Here is a 13,940-nt window from a genome sequence, read left to right as displayed (position 1 = left end):
GTTCATCCAGTCAGTGATATACATATTGAAGAATTTAGAAAAAAAGTATGGTTGTCTACAACTTAATTTGAAATCATAAAAAGATGTATAAATGGATGGATAGGTGATAAAGCAAATAGAGCAATGTGTTAGTTATAGAATCTAAGTGGTGGATATAGGGGTACTTACTGTACAATTCATTAATGGTCTCTGTATATTAAATTTTTTCACCATAAGGGGTTGAGAATAAAGAAGAGGGATAAGGAGTATAGCTTTCTCAATTTCAAATGTTTCAGAACAAAATATCACATTTATATAAAGAAGCATATGGGCACCTGTGTGGCTCAGTTGGTTGAGGGGCTGACTCTTGATCTTGGCTCAAGGTCATAATCTCAAGGTCTTGGGATACAGCCCTGCCTTGGGCTCCATGCACAGCAAGGAGTCTGCTTGAAATTCTCTCTCCCTCTCCCTTTGCCCCTCCCCGCCAATAAATATATTTTTAATTTTTTTTTAAAGGCAGCATAAACCAAAATAGGACAAAATGTTAAAAACTGGTGAATCTGAGTGAATGGCATGACAGTCCTGTATTATTTTTGAAAATTTTATTTAAAATGATTTCAAAATAGAAGGTTAAAAGATAATTTGTGGAATGCTGACCCCTTTTACCTAATGTCTGAGTTGCCACTTTTAGTAGAGAGGATATTGGGTCAATAGTAGTGGAGAAACTGGAAAGAATGGGGAGCCAATAATCAACCCATAGATATACCTTGGGTGCCTACTATATGCAAGACACCATGCTAGGCACTGTAGAGGACGCAAAAACACAATAAGCACAGTCCCTGCCCTGAGAGGGCTCACAATGCAGGTGAGGCCATAACAAAGCAGTGTCTGAAAGGGTAACTGGCTGGAGGAGAAAAATTCTGTAAGAGAGAAGTATGAAGACTGGAAAGGTAGGTTGGAGCCAGATGGCAGAAAGGCCATGCGAAGGAGTTTGGACTTCATCCTATGGATAATGGCAAGCCATTTACCATATCGGAGTCGGGGAAAGAATATGTTCTAAACTGACAGCTTAGATAGTATAGTCTGCTGAAGCACAGGTACCCTCAACATGTATTTGTTTTATATTCATATACTTCTGGCCCTTCTATCTACTTCCCATATCTGGATGTGGCCTTTAAGGTTTTTCAACTTTCCGAATGCTGCCCATTTTTAAAACTGACACTCTCTGTCATCTTTCCAGCCTCTGTCCCTTTCCTTCCCCCAACCCCCAAGGGGAGTTGCCCAGCACTCACCTCAGCCCTGCTGACTCAGTAAACAATAAATAAGCCTCATACAGTTTTTTAAAGCAAGTTGCTAAGCTCTGAATCTCTGATTTCCTTCATGGTAATCAAGCCCCAATTACTACGGAGATCATTGATTTGAGGTGGAAAAATGAATATTCAGCTAAGCAACATGTGAAGAAGTACAGGAAGGTATGTCCTATGTGTAGAAGGAAACAACTGTTCAAAGGGATTTTTGGATATTGAAAGAAAACCTAGTGCAGATGACACTGTTAAATATACTGCAAGTGACTACCTCTCAAGACTTCCAAACTAAAAGGTGGATGTTTTCTATCTTGGTTTCCCACCCCATCCCAGCCCATCCTCTAATCCAATCATGTCACTCCCACATTTAACACCCTGTACTGGATCACCCCTGCCCAGCTCCTTAGCAAGCCGACTTCCTTCACCAACTGGCCACAAGGTACCTTTCAGATTGTCCGGTCCCCCACCCAACTCCCAGTGAATCACACACAAGATCTTAGCTTTTTCGAAACTATCCATTCTGACACGTGACTACTTTGCATGCGTTGGTGCTCCCCCTACCTACCTCTCTTTCCACCCGGATTCTAGGCAATTTCGACTCATCTTTGTGATTTAGACTCTGGTCTATGTTACCAACCTCTAGCAATTATTCCCTTCATCATGTTTCCAGGGCACCATGTATATTACCTCCTTCTCTGAAGTAATGTATCTTTCCTACTGTAATGTAATTACTGGTTTGGGCGTTTATCTCCACCCCCTCTACTTAACTGTGAGCTCTCTAAGGGCAGGCAGGGACTACTTCTAAATGATCACTCTTCCTAGTGCTTACCATAGGGTCTGGTCCTGTATATGTGCTCAAATGTCTATTGAATAAATGAGCTTGGATATCAAGTGCTCCTTGAACTCAAACTCAGCATCTCTCCAAAGGTAAAAATTAGAATATTATGTGACCAAAGTAATCCTAGTGAAGTATGTTTGAGGACTTGACGGAAGGAGAAATGGTGGGAGGACATATTATGGGGTCTTACTGTGGCACAGTTTCTACCCCAGGAAGCTCTTACTGGCCGCTGTTACTGGCTAAAAAGAAGAACAGCTGGAGTGGCCAAGAAGGGCCCTTACTAGGGATTTCCCCATCATTATCTTTCACAGTTCAGCACTGAATGAAGTAAAGTTGTTTACATAACATTCTCCACACAGTGCTTGAGTCTTCTGAATTACAGCCAAAACTCCATTTGTGCTCTGCCTACAGATACATATGGACCAGACTTGTTAACGGGTAGTCGCTCAGAGTTCTCCAGTTCACATTCTCACCTGTCATTATTACACCAAGGGACAACCTTTTGCTGGGACAGGACCACTGAAAAACTGAGAAAAAACCTTTAAAAAACCTTTTATTTTTCTTCTACATCGCCTATATATTTCACAGCACCTCCCGTCCTGCATTGGTTTATACCGTGTATCAGTACAGGCAAAAAAAAAAAGAAAAGAAAAGAAAAAGAAAGAAAGAAAATGAAGACTTTAGCAAAACTTGACGCTCGTAGGCAAGAAAAAGAGGAAGCAACATTGAGGCCTGGAATATAAATCTTTAGACATATGATCTGTTGCCACTTCTGGAAAGTAAACATTTCAGCTGTTTTAAACAAACAGCAAAAGCAATTAGCCCCCTCTGTAAACTAAACTGAGGTGTATGCTGAATTAAAAAAAAAAAACTGAGTCTGTTTTGATCTTCAAAAATGTCAAACCGGTAAACATTTCGCTTTTTTTGTACACATAAATCTATAAGCCAAGCCTAGCTTGCAGAAGATTTAAGAGACATAAAATTTGTCTGAGGTGTCTGCCAAATCTCTGCAGCAGAGAGAAACCCTGGAAAAGCTGACATAGTCATAACTCTCACATCACTAGCAGGCTTGTGCAGGGCTGGCCGTACACAGTCACTGTTCCTTCTCTCAAACTGTTTGTAAACAGAGAAGTAGATCATTTGCTTATCAGCTATGTGGTAGCTCATTTTTGCCTATATATCCCAGAGAGGAAAGAAGGGGCAAAAAATAAGTCCCTACTGGCGCATATCCCAGTTTTCAGCTGGAGAGATTTTCATTTGTATCATGGACCTGCTTGTTAAAATCTTCTCTGTCATTTGCTCTTGCACACTCATTCTTGTGTGTACATTAGGTCAACCTCTGTCTCTGCCTCTCTGTCTGGAAGGCATCGAAAGAGGGTATTTATAAGTATCTAGTGCAGTGTCTAACAGAGTACTTTGCACATAATAAGCCCACAATAATCCATTAAATGAATTGAACCTCTATCTGTAATTTCTGTATTCAACTTATCTGATCATGGAACAAGAGAATTATAGATTCTTTCTCTTGGATTATTTAAAAGCAATAATTCCTTATAAAGCAATATCATTTTATCCAGACAATTCATGCTTAGGACTTCTATCCCTTAAAAGCATCCATTTCTGCACAATGGATTTTATTTGTAAGGCAAATGAAGGAAAGACCATGCTGCAGGATCCTGATTGACAATACGAACACTGATACATTTTGTAGAGAAAATCAGATATCCCATATTCACCTGATTGTATGTCGTTACGGTAATCCACTACATATGTCTAAGACCACTTAACAATGCAGGAATATAGTGCACACATGGGCTGCATTCTGTAAATAGGATTAACCATTGAATTCAACCAAGGTCTTCCCTGGGGAGAGATTGCTGGAAAATACATCTACGTGACATTTAAAAAAAATAAATTAACCAATGACATTGGCTCCCATGAGACACATTGTTTCTTGTACATTCAATTCTATCACAGTTTTCCGTAGCTCTCTGCTGACATCCCCATCCCAAAAGACATAGAATTTCAAAACAGAAAGAAAAACAAAGCAATTGGAGCTCTTCTGTGTCTCCTGCATGAAGTGTTATGTACACAAAGGAAAGATTTCTATACAATAGGGCAATGTGAACTGTGACATGGTGAGATCATGTCAGTCTGGACCATTCTTGTTAAGCTGTGGTCACACAGAACTTGCCCAAGGAAATGTACAAAGTCTGAGCGTATACTGACTATAATTGGCCGAGGCTACAGGAAAATGAAGAGAACTGTGTTACAGAAAGAAGTTTCGATTTTTTTTCCTTTAAAAAATGTTCTTTATGATGATGATTTTTCTTCCCACTTTATGTATTTAAATTAATTCTCCTCATCTGTAAAGTAGAGATAACTATTGCATGTATTTAATATGTTTACTGAGGATGGAATGAAATCCTGGTGCACAAGAGTTAACCCATACAGTCCACATCAACATTTGGCTAGCATTAACTAAACTCCTATTAAATGTCAGGCACTGGCCTAAGACACCAAGAAAAAGTAAATCACAGGAGGAAAAAGTGACACTGGGGAGAAAAGCAGAGAGCTGATTTTCAGAAGTTTTAAAAGCCAATCTAAGAAGTTTGGATTCTATCTTAAGGACAATGGGCAGTCTCTGAACTATTTTATATAGAACTGGATAGCTTCAGATTTGCGATTTAGAAAAATCATTCTGTCAGCACTGGTGGAAAACAGATTGGAAGGGAAGCAGGTTGGAGACAGTAGTAATCCAGGCTAAAAGTTGTGTGTGTGTGTGTGTGTGTGTGTGTGTGTTGCAGGGTATATGGGGGGGACGGTGTGCCCCAAACTAAGGCAATGATAATAGGGGTAGACACGGGAAAGACATTTTTAATAACTTTAAAAAAGTAACAAATACACTATTATAGATTATTAGAAAGGAAAATTATATAAAAGGTTAAAACCAGAACTCATGATACCTTACCATTTACAGCAAACCACTATTGCATTTTTGTGTGTTAACATTATAGGATAGTAATTTCCGATGTATGCATGCATAGGGGTGTGTGTGTGTGTGTGTGTGTGGCGCCACGTGCATGTGTATGTGTGTGTTTAAACTGGAATTTATCAGCTTTGTAACCTGAATTTTCTCTTAATATATCATAACAATTTTCAACATCATTAAATATTTTTTTAGGAACATCAACTTACATGGCTACTTAGTACAGTAATCTAGTCTATAGATATATCATAATTGATTCAATCCAAATCTCTAGTATTGGGGACATTTAAAATGCTATGTTTTTCTCCTTTCCCTGGGATATTTATCCTGAGAGCTAAAATTCTGGAAATATCACATTTACGTCCTCAGCATAGAGCCCTAGACATTGAAGTGGTAGATAGAAAGCTATGTCCAATTTTAAGATTTTTGATACACACTGGTAATTTCTCTCCAGAAGGGTTGTATCAAATTACAGTCCCAGTAGTAGCATCTACGAGTGGGAGACCCATTTGAGACTGATTTCAAGAATGGAGTCAACTGCATTCGGTGGGTGGAGGAGGAATGGCTCCTTGGCAGACTATTGGGCCGGGAACAATGTGAACCCTGTCAAGTGGAGCAAAGCAATGAGCAGGCCTAAGGAACAGGTGGCTGGGTGGATAATTGAGGAGAATGAAAAAGTTAAGGGGACCACAGGAGAGTGAAGGAAAATGAAAAAATGAGAAAGAAAGAAACCTCTAGTGAAGTTATGCATTCAGGACACTTTAATTTACTGCTTTATTCAGCAAAAGCAGCTAATGTAGCAAACAGCTCATCTTCTCATAACATTTGGCACTATGGTACCAAAGTTATGAATTACATTCATATGACTATGTGTATCCATCTCTTTCATCCAATAACCATTTTATATTTATCTACCAAGTGCTAAGAGCTGTTCTGGATTCTCTGGGTATGGAGATAAAAGAGACCTGGCGTCTGCCCTCAAGGAGCTCACAGTCTAGGGGAGAGCCAGACACATCCACAAACTGACACACTATAGTGTGGTGCAGCCTAGGACAGAGGTAAGTGCAGGGTTCCATGGAGGCCAGGAGCCTAACATTGTTTCATGTATGCTTGCATGTGTCTGTGTGTAGTGTGGGGGCAGGGAGAGTTGCAGGAAAGGCTTCAGAGGTGTTGATCCTGGTGGCGGGTATTATGGAGGGCACGTTTTGCATGTAGCACTGGGTGTGGTGCATAAACAATGAATTCTGGAACACTGAAAAGAAATTTAAAAATAAGTAAAAATTTTTTTAAAAAAAGGGGTGTTGATATTTGAACTCAGACTTGAAGGAGGAGTTCCTCAGATGACTAAGGGTCACAGATCATACTCATATTCCTTACCAGTGCCTTGAATATTTGTGCCACTGCTGTCAAGGGCACTCAATAAGGCAGTGAAGCTGCCTGTGTGTAATCCAAACCCATTCGTGAAAACAGCCTCCAGTGTTACCTTCATGTATATATCATGTCCATGGACTGAGTTAGGCAATAACATGCACATCTTAGAATATAAAGGATAACAGACAAGTGACATAGAGACTTTCAAAAATAAGTCTGATGACACTGACAGAATATAATAATCACTTCTACCAAGTCCTACTAATTTTACCTTCTAAATGTCTCTTATATCTGTTCCCTCCTCTCATATGCAGCTCCCTTGGGTCCTCAACATCTCTAGCTTCCTAACTGGTCAGGCCCCCCCTCCAGTGCATTCTAAAGTAAAAATCTCATTATGGTGCTCCTCTCCTAAAACATTTTAATGTTTTTTTATTGCCTACAATCATTAATTACCAAATTTTATTTGAGTACTATCATATTCACACACCACGTGTACTATTATTTACTTAACATCTGTCTTTAAATAAACATAAAACTTGTTTACTTTCTATTTTTACTAAGCCATTTCCTCCATAACCTTAGGTTTGATGATATAATTCAGTTTTACCTTTTATGTGACACATCAGAATATATAATTACTAAAACTTAAAATGCTTGTGGAAGTACAACATAACCACCACTGGCAGATATCCTACAGTTTAAAAAACAATGGCCTATGGGAGCACATCCAAATTTCTTTCTTTTTTTAAAAAAAGTATTATTATTATTATTATTATTAAGTAGGCTCCATGCCCAGCATGGAGCCCAAAGCAGGACTTGAACTCACAACCCTGAGATCAAGACCTCAGCTGAGCTTAAGACTCGGATGCTTATCCGACTCAGCCACCCAGGCACCCTGAGCACATCCAAATTTCTTAGCACTGCATTCAGGGTACTTCACAAATGAGCCCTAACCTATTTTTCCATTACAAACCTTCCTTTCCCCAAACAATCTATACCCTAGCCATGCTGAATTCCTAAATATTGATTGAATGGACATGCTTTGCTCTTCTAAAGCCACATATCTTTCACAGACTGTTCTTTCTAATCTGGAATGCCTCCTCTCTGCTGCTCTCTGCCTGGAAAACTCATTATCCTTCAAGACCTGTCAGGTCACCTCTTTACAGAAGACTTCTCCCTGACAGTTAGACACTCCTTCCTTTACCCTTCCAATAGCACTTTGTCCCTATCTCTGTTATACTACACATTATCTCAGAATTACGGTCATACACCTCCCCAAACAGACCTAGGGAGAGCTCACATCTCATACTCTGTTGCATCCTGAGCACTGCATGTGAGCAAAGGTCACGAAGGAGACCTAGTGACGACATAGGAGGTCACTTAAAACAAAAGCTATAATAAAGCCTAAAGTACTGTTCAGGTCCAAATAGCTTACATGTAAGACATGTCTTTTAAAGAGAATTTATCTGATTCAGAAATAGCCATACTGACTATAGTTTTGGCAGACACAATTAGCTACGGCTGCAATAGCAGTTAAGCTAATTCGGTTTTGGCAGTTACTTTACAGCACACACATACTGACATAGAAACTAAAAGTGAATCATTTGGGTTTCTGCCAGGGTGATCAACACAATAATCTTTCCTTACCACAAATGGAAAGTCAAGAACAAAAGTGAACAGTGAGACTAGTAAACCATGGCAGAGAGAGCATGGGCTTTCAAGCCAGCGATCTATACACCCAAACCCCAAATCAACTCCTTACAATCCATATGACTTTGGGTAAATTGTTTCACTTCTCTGCCTTTTAGCTTTCTCTTCTAGAAAACTGGGGAAAATAGTACCTACTTCGTAAAACTCTTAAGATAATGCAACAAAGTGCTTATGATAGTGCCTGAACATTACATGGGCTCAATAAATAGTGATTATTATTGCCCAGTGAAATGACAATTCAGATAACATGACGTATAAGGACAGCAAATATACTTCTTAAGACAATAAATTTACAGCACCAGGCTTTAAAATGACAGCTGTAGGGTGTAGCTAAGAATAGCCACTAATAAAACATGTATAAGACAAAGTTTTTCTTGGACTTAAATTAAACTCACACCTGGAACATACCACCACACTTCTTTGTGTTCTTCAAGAAATGATCTCAAATCAGGTTCCCCTAGGATGAAAAGAAAAACACACACAAAAATCACCCAATCTTAATTTTTTGTCTTTAGTTTTGCTTGATATAGAATAATATCCAAACTATGTGGATGCTTTAAAGTATCCTGTTATTATGACCCCAGGCTTTCCAACACTATTTCTTTCACAATCTCTCCTTGATGACACCTTTTATTCCAGTCAGGCATACCCATGCCCGCCCTTCACAAAAGTGCTCTCTCTTTAATCTACCCTTCTCAGATACCAGTTCCGATACCAGAAAGCATTTTCTCTCTCCTCTTTGCCCATTTCAAATCCTCTTTACTCCTTTGGAGCTGAAATTTAAAATTCACCTCCTCCACAAAGCCTACCAGGACTGCTCTGGAAGACAGAGGACAATGTCAACTCCCAACTCCATCAGTATTACAAATTTTTTGCACGTTTTTGTAATAATAGAATAATTGATACGGTCTGTTTCGCCGTCTAATTTATTCCGCAGTCAGTATGCCCCCTAAATCATTGTCAGTATCAGTGCTGTAGGAGTCCGTACTGGAATACCCAAAAGCGCTCGGTTTTTAAAAGAGGTCTAACTTGCCTTTGCCTCTTACCAAAGCACTGCACTGAACCTTAACCACATGTTCCTCAAAAGCGAAATTTCTTCTATTACTACTCCCCACCCCTTCTAGAAACTGACGAGAAACCCTTTCCACTCCAAAGATCTGGTCAGGGAAGGGCCAGGTGGCTGGACGGGCCAATAAAGAGAGGGCGACGATCTTCATCTCACCAGCAAGGAAGCAAAAAGTGAAAATTTGGCAAAAAGTCACTCTCTAGGCGTGGCGAGAATTCCCACGCCCCCAGAGGAAACATCGGGGAGTGTGTGCATTGGGAATGGTGTGTGCCCAAATCTGAAATGTAAACTGAGGGAAGAGAGGAAACTCCTCCCAGTAGTAAAAAGAGTCCAGACGTCGCCTAAGAAGATCCCGGTAGAGAACCCTAACTTCAGATTTCTGAGGTGGCACCGGACGGCAGCGGGGACAGACGATAGCGTTGTAAGGAGAAAAAGAAAGCGGGCGAAGTAGGAAAAGAAGTAGAGAGGGCACGCTCCCGAGGCTCAAAACTCAAGGAAACTGCCGTGGAAAAACTCAAAAACCCACCCCTAACTCCCAGTCCCGACACCCCCTCCCCGGCAGAGGCGGAGTTGGGCGGAGTTAAACGCCGAAGACAGCGGCCCGGAAGCACCCTCCTCCCTAGCCCCCCTCGGTCCCACAGTCCCCAGCCATAGCCACTCGGGCTTTCTGCCTCTCTGACCTCCAGCTCCCCGGCTACCGAAGGGCTACTTCTTATACAGCCGTGGAAAATCGGGCCGGCGTGACAGCTTCTGAGAGTACGGCGCCCTCGCGGCGCCTTACGTCAAGCCACGGTCTTCCCAACTCCCCGCCTTGTGCTAGCCGGCTTAGGCCGGACGCTCAGGCCCAGGGCCAGATTCTCACCCACAACACGGCGGCTTCAGCCTCTCTTATTGGTTACTGGTCACCAGGGAAGCCTGAGGCCCAGTCCCTTGTCCTCATGGGAAATGTAGTTTTAGGCCGCTGGAGGCTGTGCTTCCTGGGGGGGTCTAGTGTCGGCATTGGCGGAGAGACTCAAGTGAGGACAAAGGATTATGGGAGATGGAGTTAAGGCCCTTCTTTCTGAATACCCACAATTCCTATCACCAGTTGGATCAACACTGAGTTCAGATGAGGGAGGGTATTGTGGGTGTTGTAGTTTGCAATGTAGTGCCCTACAGACTCTCGCTTCTTGGGGTATGGTGATGTGCTTGTGGGGGTTCAAGATTTATTTTACTATTGGTTAAGCTGTTAGCATTTTGGGGGAAGCACTTTATGTCGTGATTTAAAATTCTCACTGAGTTTGGTTGAACGACTTTTAAAAATGTTATTTTTGCTCTGATAGACTTAGAATAACTGGTCCTTTAAACCTGTCATAGTGTGTTCTGTGTCAACCATCTGCATTAGAATCATTTCAGAGGTTCTGGGGAAAATGTATACCATGTTTCCAGTAGGGTATCACATTTGTCCTTTGAAGTAGTATCATAAGAGACAGAGCAATGTGATCTAAGCCCACCCAACAGAAGCCCACTTGCCCCATAAGGAAACCATGTCGTTGTCACGAAGAACAGTTGCCACTTCACTGGTGTAATGCAACAATTTTAGAACAGATAGAGAGTACAACATGAATAATAAGAAATAAATGTATATTTCTTTAAGAAACTATTGTTTTAGGGGGGCTTTGGTGGCTTAGTTGTTAAGCATCTGCCTTCCGCTCAGGTCATGATCCCAGTGTCCTGAGATGGAGACCCACATCCAGCTCCCTGCTCAGCAGGAAGCCTGCTTCTTCCTCTCCCACTCCTCATGCTTGTGTTCCTGCTTTCGCATGAGTCTCTCTCTCTGTCAAATAAATACATAAAATCTTAAAAAAGTAAACTATTGTTTTGGTAAAAGTTGTGCTAAAAGGGGTAGATAAAGAAATAGATGGAGACATCTAGCACTTTCAAGCCATTTAAAAGCTGAGGAAAATGATGGTTTATTAAGGTTGATTTCACTCCTAATTTTTTACTTTTTTTCTTTGTTAGAGATTAATCCTTATAGTTGAATTGATTGTTACAGTTGGGTTACTACAATTTTACTGATCAGGACAACTTTTTGACTCACAAGTGGAATGAATGCAAACAAAGAGGGATTGCATTTTGCTAAGGTAATTGCCTAAAATTATAAAAGAGAAATGAAAAAATAAGAGGACTTAATGGATTGAATAACTTACTCAGCAAACTGCTTTGTGGAAGGCTCTGGGCTAAGCACTATTGCTACAGAATTAGAAACCAGTCCTTGCCTTTAAGTAGCTCACAGTCTATAAGAGGAGATGGAGTATACAATGTGAAAAGGCTCTAAAAAAGGTCTGCATAGGGCTCTGCAGACAATAGAAGTGGCAAAACTCATTCTACTTTTGGAAGAAGCCATGCTTGAATGGTGAGATTTGAAGAACTGGTAAGGCATCTGGGTGTAGGGAGGTCAACCATATTTTATACTGAGGAATAAGAATGTGAGAAAGTGCAGAGAACACCTCCCCTTACCTCCCCCCACAAAAAAAATTAGATCAGGCAGTAATAGGAGGCCATACCGATGAATTCAAAATTTAACCTGAAAGTAGTAGAGAACTATCAACAGGATCTTAAGCAAGGAAATGGTATGATCAGATGGACTTGGTGATAATTTGGATATGGAAAGTAAGGGAAATGATGGAGTGTCTCGGGACTCTCAAGTTCTGATTTGGGAGACAGAGTATGTGGTCATACCGCTCATTTAGATAGGGAACCCAGAAAGAGTAACAAGTTTTGTGAAGGATAGAAGAAATTAAGTTTTGGACACTTAAAATTTGAGGAGTCTGTGGAACATTTGGGTGGAGATAACCAGTGACTGCAAGGAAGTATAGGTCTGAAGCACAGGAGAGAGGTCTGGGTTGGAACTAAACATTTGAGAGACTTCAGTATATAGATGGTAATTAACTAAGCAAATATGGATTAAATCTCACTTAGTGTTTAGAATAATAATTTTTAGAGGACAAAGATTAAGTTTGGAATCCTAGAAAATAACTATATTCAAGGAGTAGGTAGAGGAAGTCAAGCTTCCTTGCTTTCAAAGGGAGCTTAGAAGAAATGGCCACATAGATGAACCAAGAGGAAATAAAGTGTAATTACTAGAATATAACATAGAGAGGTCAAATAAGAGGGAGAAGAGTAGCAAGGAACTACTCGTTTATCCATTCAACAAATATTTTTTTGAGTACCTACAACTTTCCAGGCATAATTCAAGATGTTGGGATTAGAGAAGTGGGGAATAAAACAAGTAACATCCCTTTCCTTTGGAACTTATACTCTAATTGGGGGGGATATATCAATAAATAAGATTAATAATTAAAATACATATCTGTGACAAGTAGTATTTCTGCAAGGCTTATTAGATTGCGTGTGTGTGTGTGTGTGTGTGTGTGTGTGTGTGTTACACATAGAAAGGTGAGACTCTTGATTGTGGGTAGAAAGTATGCCTGAAAATATATCCAGGAAAAGAAATACCTGAGTCTAAGAAGATGAATTTGTGAAGTAATGGCCCTGGGTATGTTAGTCTGGCAGGATTTATAGATCAATCGGTAGGCCATGGTTAAGGTTTTGTCAAGAGATAATGTAAAGTTCAAGCCATGGTCACAGTTCAGGTTCATAATGTGGAATGCTTTTGGCTTCAGGCTTTGCTTAGGTTAAGGCTTAGTCAGTCTGTTGCTATCTTTACAAGTTGGTATGGATCCCTTGTTAAAGGACCATGTAACCAAATTTAAGGCTCAGCCTGATATCAACATTAGGCCCCAGAAGTATAGCCATGGTTCAATCTGTGTCAAGGATTAGAGTCTGTTTCTAATTGTTATGAAAGCTCACTTGGAAGTTCTCATTATTCCAGTATGGCCTAGATTATACCTCATTGGGAAGTCAGTATACAAGATTTGGGTTCAAATTTTGGCCAATATGAAGATTTAGTCTGTAAGTAGGAAGAGGCTTCATTATAAAACTAATGTCAGAGCTGTCTGGGGGTCAGCCTTAGATGGACTACAATGAGGGATAGGGCTCAGCTCAAGGTTTGACTTTAGTGTTTTGGTCAGTGTTGGAATCACTTGTATTTTTAGGCTTGGAAATCAACAAAGACCAGTGATGGCTCTGCCAGAGGCTGCTGTTCATGATGATCTTGTTGCCTTGGAAAAAGCTAAATAAGAATTTGAATAGGATTTATGATCAGTCTTTTATCAGTTGAAGTGACAATTAGTGTTCACGGTTAAAGTTTTTTCTTGGTCCAGCATTAGACTCAGTCTGTAGTTAGTGTTAAACTTAATATTCAATCTTTTGTCCTTTTAGGTCATTACCTGTGATATGCCCTGGAGTTTTGTCTCAGATCAATGTTAGCATTTCATCCACGGACAATATGAGTGTAGAGATTGTGGCCAGGATTTCAACAATGCATATGAACAGGATTTGGGATGCATATCTGGCCAGAGAAAGCCCAAGCTGTAATTTCTGCTTTAGCCAATGTCAGTGTTCTCTCTTTACTGAAATCCCCTATCAGAAATGATCTGTGGAGCTAACTCATGCAGTGGCCAATGTCATACCTTATTCTGTGGCCAAAACCCAGCTCAGTCAGTGACCTGTGTTAGAGCATTTCATCCACGGACAATATGAGTGTAGAGATTGTGGCCAGGATTTCAACTATGCATATGA

The 13,940-nt window shown here is 40.4% G+C and overlaps 1 protein-coding gene across 4 annotated transcripts in view; it reads right to left on the bottom strand.

Moving 5' to 3' along the window:
• Window positions 1-10,144, bottom strand: part of ENOX2 (ecto-NOX disulfide-thiol exchanger 2) — a 267,589-nt gene extending 257,445 nt beyond the window's left edge. For 3 of the 4 annotated variants that reach the window (XM_004778712.3, XM_004778706.3, XM_004778710.3), the window contains exons 1-2: window positions 9,938-10,144; window positions 8,589-8,648 (exon numbers count right to left, since the gene is read on the bottom strand). The gene's annotated coding sequence lies outside the window, so the exon portion shown is untranslated. The remainder of the gene's footprint in view (window positions 1-8,588; window positions 8,649-9,937) is intronic. The other variant, XM_045068220.1, reaches the window with a different exon arrangement.
• Between the last annotated feature and the right edge of the window lie 3,796 nt (window positions 10,145-13,940).

The sequence above is a fragment of the Mustela putorius genome, unplaced genomic scaffold, assembly GCF_011764305.1.
Source record: "Mustela putorius furo isolate JIRA1106 unplaced genomic scaffold, ASM1176430v1.1 tig00003899_pilon_pilon_pilon, whole genome shotgun sequence".
NCBI lineage: Eukaryota > Metazoa > Chordata > Mammalia > Carnivora > Mustelidae > Mustela > Mustela putorius.
Note: the sequence above shows the minus strand (reverse complement) of the source record. Positions and strands in the feature narration are given on the sequence as shown.